Source organism: Mizuhopecten yessoensis, unplaced genomic scaffold, assembly GCF_002113885.1.
Source record: "Mizuhopecten yessoensis strain PY_sf001 unplaced genomic scaffold, ASM211388v2 scaffold11005, whole genome shotgun sequence".
NCBI lineage: Eukaryota > Metazoa > Mollusca > Bivalvia > Pectinida > Pectinidae > Mizuhopecten > Mizuhopecten yessoensis.
In genome coordinates, this window is record NW_018408831.1 from 4,568 (window position 1) to 9,981 (window position 5,414).

Below are 5,414 nucleotides of genomic sequence, written 5' to 3' on the forward strand. Positions count from 1 at the left end.
AGCCGGGGTTCGATTCCCTGATCGGACATGAAACGGTATGGGGTCACTTGCCTGACCACGTGGGTTTTCTCTGGGTACTCGGTTTCCTGCCACAGTGAGGCACCCTGCTCGCTTATATCCATGCCAACAAATGTGATTAATATAAGCTGAAATAACATGTTTCATAATTGTTGTAAAATAAATAAAGTTTATATTTAATTCCTGTACAAGTTTTATCCAAAGTGTCGCAAGAATATACGCTTAAGAGAAATAAAAATGGTGATTAATCCGTAACACAGAATGCCATGCATATTCAAACAGCCAGGACATTTTGATTTTCTAGATTTTTTTCTTTGTTGCATTCTAAGAAATAATCTCTTGGGTGCATTAAAATCTCTTTGAACTGGGCATGACTGACATTCCAGGTGGCGGCGTAATTTAAATAAAACAGTGACCATGCTTGCAACGTCAAAACTCTCACCACCTAATTTCATGTACGGTCATTCTAAAACTCGCACCACTTAATTTCATGTACGCTCATTTCAAACTCCCACAACTTAATTTCACCTGCGGTCCTTCCAAAACTCGCACCAATTAATTTCATGTACGCTCATTCCAAAACTCGATGCAAACATATTTTGTCACAGCTATAACCGAAACGAAACTGTACAAATGTGAGTTTATAAAGTTAAAAAGTACAAAAGTGTTATTTGTCCCATGGTCATATGGAACCTTATTTGTTTTTACATTTCAATATTTGTGTATGACTTAATAATATATTTAATTATTTCTATTTAAATGCTCTATATTTTCTCTTTACACCATGTTGACCACCGGTTACGTTTGTATCAATCTTAACAGTAATGTCGGAAATAATGACGTTGTAACCAACGTCAGAAGTCATATAGCATACTCTTTAAAGTGGCGTCAAATCGTCAAATATTGACTGACTGACATACGTTTATATAATTTGGACCAGGAATGTTTCTAGATTTCGAAATCATGAAAATCACAAAACTATTTTTTACGATTTAGGACTCTTAACTTTTATTCCAGCCGGTCTGATACTAACGTGAATAAATCTTCGTTCAGAGATTTTCATACTATGACGTCACAGACACGTCATACTCCACTGGCCTTCATCGGTTATTTCCGGAAGGATGAAAAATAACCGGAAATATTTTGAACTGATATCCATTGCATTATCTTTTTGTCGGTGCTTCAGAACTTTTTATTTTATTTCTGTTTTTCCCACTGGTACAAAAAGTAAAAATGCGGATGTTTTCTGAATATCCTTTTTGTCATCAACCAGGTTCTATTAATATTTATGCCGGGATATATCTTCTAAAAGAGCTGGCATTAAACCAATGCCAGGTCAACGTCAGTACGTGTACATGTATTTGTTCATCGTCTAAAATTTCATCAGCTTTTGAAAACCAGTTGTTGAGAATATGAACGAAATAACTAAAATATTTAAATTATTTAAAGTAGCTTTTTTAGTCTTTACATAATGTATTTATATATGACCACTCATAAAAGAAACAATTTATATTGTATTTATGTTGAAATCAACAATGATTTATTTTCCAGACCACCAATACGAGTTTAACGCCATTTTTGCAGCAACGTATTACTGTTTTACACCGCATGACGATTATAACTAGTAGCAGGCAGAAACTGTTCAATTTTATTTGGCATCCTTACCTGTCAAACCTCGTTGACTGTAACAACATTTGAAATTAAACCCGGTGTTCAAGATGGAACAGAAATTGAGATTATATATCGATATAACGACATCCGATCTTTCGACAGGAAAAGTTAAATGATTCTTGAAAAACAGACGTGCTGCCGTATTTCACAGAACAGACTTAAATAAAAAGTTGACGAACTTGCACCGATCTCCCCTAATTGTTATGTGATCTTAAATTATCATTATAGATTGTGTTTTCTTGTCATTTCTCGACCTGCCGACTTTAAATAAAGCTTATCTTATCTCATTCTGAAATCAGTATTTTCTCATTCTAAACAAATCAGTAAATATCAGAGATTCACAAGAGCAACGCTCTTTTAAGGCTTTGTCTTTTCATATTATTCCTGGTACGGGGTTTTAGTCCGGAACCGGGAACGCCGTACAAGATTTACCTACCACCATGGGCGCGGCCATCTTTGTTTACAAACCCGGAATGTATAGCCTCGTTTTCGTTTTATTTACTTTTTCCCCGCGGGAAAACAAAGAGGTATTGTGTAACTCGACTATTGTTTGTGCCAAAAAAAAGAACATCAATGCAGACACGGTGTATGTTGCCGTTTTAGCGAGCCTGTAGGACCATAAGGACGAACATTTTTGAAGCCTTCATATAGCATGGAAACAATTCACTCAAATTTTCTCATACTTTCCGTACATGTGTTGCTTTAACGGCTCGCACTGCTTGGCCGATCGGTTCGCGAAATGTTTCACCTTTTATCATAAATTTTCTAAAGTATCCTTTTTTTGGAAAGATGGCGGCCAAAAAAAAAATTCACTACATTCAGCATCCTCTATCCCATTTGTATAGTTGATCAGTCGAAGTTTGTCTTTCAGTCTGATTGTTATTTTGTAAATTGTAAATTATCCGTTTCAAAGGACACTAAGTAATACTTTTGTTTTCAATTTAAGTTTGTTTAAGCTCTGTTTGTAGGAGCAATTATTCATATTGCTACAGTCTAATTTCACTCACTTAAACTGGAATGACTATGATTATCTAGCTATTTGAAGCTGGTATATTATAATTGAATTTCTTTATTTACAAATTCTTTTATATTTTCCATAATAACTAGGGTCATAACTTTGAAACGGTTTGAGATCCCCACCCCAAAACCATATAGATCATTACTGGGCATCAAGAGACGAAATAGTTGGGGACTGCTCTCAGGTTCCAAAATATATAAGACTATGCGGAGGAAAATCACTCACGTGTTATCAGCTCGATGTCAGGATGTAAAGAGACTGCGCCGAGATGTCACATCGAGGTTGGCGGCAAGGTTATCGATCTAATGGAATTCTATCTTGTTCCGTGCTTCTTTACAGATACATAAGGCACATTTTGAAGTTAAATTATTTTGGAAGTTGTGTCCCTTAGACTGTCAACAGATGTTTTGTCATTTATAAACTCTATAAATAAGTCTAGGTCATGTAGGGCCCAGATTGAGTCTTCCCCACAGGTATTGCATTGGTAGCTGTACACACATATATATGTGTAATCGAGTTATACGGACCAGGAAGTTCGGACCCCGTATTTGACATGATATGTTTCTGCAGTGTTAATGTGTCTGTTTGCGAAAAACTACAACATCGGAATCTCACGGAGAACGCCGTATATACTGTATTTACATGACGGATAATAAGCCCGACATGTTATTTCTATTGCTCACATTACTAGCATCGTCAGGTAAGTTATATGTTTTTTTGTTCAATTTCGTACTGCATGAATTGTATGTGAAAATTCCTCATGTTGATCTTTATATAACAAGATTATTCATACGTTTCTAGAGTACACGTTATAATGTGTGAGTTACGATTTATTGCAACATGAAACATTGGTTGAATAATGATATGCATACCCTGCTATTTGTCTCCGCTCTTGAACCCTTTTTGTCCGATTCCTTCTCAAATAAACCTTATATAAATGAATATACAAATGCATAACACTTTCCGTCTTACTTCATCATTTTTTTGGCAAACAAATAGCCAAACTGCTGACAGTTACTAAAAAGATTATAGCCTTTGTAGTGTTTTTTATATTTTGTTTAACGTCCTATTGACAATTCATTTAAGGACAGCCTTTATAATGGTATGACCTACATGTACTGTATGTTGATGTGGAATATTAATGTTAACCTATCATTGCAACTTAAGATAAAAAGTTGACATTTTGGGAATCATAATGTCAGCAGATGGTGGCGAGACTTGTATCAATAATATACACATTCTGATGAACAGATAATAATTTCAGATGTGAAAGTAACATGATTACATTGGTTGTTGTGTTTTGCATTAAATTGGAAATACTTTGAAGGACAATATGATTTGATCAAATTGACCAATGACATTTCATTACTTTTATATTGTCTTATGGGATACTTTAACATTATTGAATGCACTGAAAACCCTAAACATAATCCAGCATAAAGCCTTTATAATAGCACTTGTAGCAATTAAAATACCCCATCAATTAATGTCACTGTCACACACATAAAAAAAAAAGGAAAGAATTAAGAAAAGAACTAAATGAAAACAAGATCAAAACTACAACAATTAACGAACTCCTACCAATAAAAGAATCAGAAAGATTAATACATACAATTTTGATAAAATATTTGAACAAGATCGACTATTTAAACAGGGTCTAAGGTCGTGTACCTGAGACTATTTGTCAAGGGGAAATAACTCTGATGTTTTTTTAAATTTTATTTTCTATAAACAATAATAGTCTCTCAAAATACAGACTTTTAGTTTTTAATAGTTTTCTTTATGAAAATCACCGAGTAAGGAAACGCCTTTACTATACCTTTTCCATATATGTCTGTTGGTACCAGATTTGTATAACCCTAATCATACTAAATCACATAATCTAAAAATCAATAAGTAAAATAACTGTCCTTCGACGTCATAGAAACAAGGGAAGTAACTCAGAAGTGACTAATATAGCAACATTTATATCTGACACCCTAGCCTGCAGGTGGGAAAGTCACCTTTTTAAAAAAAACAAGGGATGGGTGCAGGGTCAAAAGTTATGCTTTGATTAAGGATACTCAATACAAAATAAAAATACCAATCATAATACAAACACATGGTAAAAATCTACATAAAATTACCAAATATAAAACAAATATATTGGATTCCTGACAAATATATGAAAGCTGCAACGTATGTGTTCTGGCCACGTGCGGGAAGTTCCGTTTATAAAAAGTCTTCTACTCCACAGCAATCTTATCGAGCAGAATATTATATATATATATGTATACATGAGTACATACACATGATTACATGTATACATTTTATTTCTACTGAACTTGGACTCAATATACCTACTTAACACTTTAAATGTTATTTTTCAATGAACTTTTTAGTTGGCGTATGAATACATCAGCATATTAGCAACCTGATTACTCTGTTATTCCAATGAGCGCGGGAAGTAGTTCCATTCATAGATTGTTTTCAAATTGGTTTTTTTTGTCAGAAGTATTCAATTGAATTAAAACAATAATTTACATCTTAATTTGCTTATTCATCTTACCAGGACGTCGTCTCACAGTGAGTGATGACGTCATAAGTTTTGATACCTTTCATGGTGTTAGACTTGCACAGGACCGATATTTTAGAAATTATCCGAACAAAAATCAATATCGCTCTGAATGTAAATATAAGGATAGAATCCCATTTTGTTGAGGTTTAT

At 33.9% G+C, this 5,414-nt stretch overlaps 1 long non-coding RNA gene across 1 annotated transcript in view; it reads left to right on the forward strand.

Annotated features, from left to right (window-relative positions):
- The first annotated feature begins 3,168 nt into the window (after positions 1-3,168).
- LOC110464525 overlaps positions 3,169-5,414 on the forward strand; it is a 21,293-nt gene continuing 19,047 nt past the window's right edge. Inside the window, exon 1 of the long non-coding RNA XR_002464502.1 lies at positions 3,169-3,407. This is a non-coding gene — a long non-coding RNA (uncharacterized LOC110464525). The remainder of the gene's footprint in view (positions 3,408-5,414) is intronic.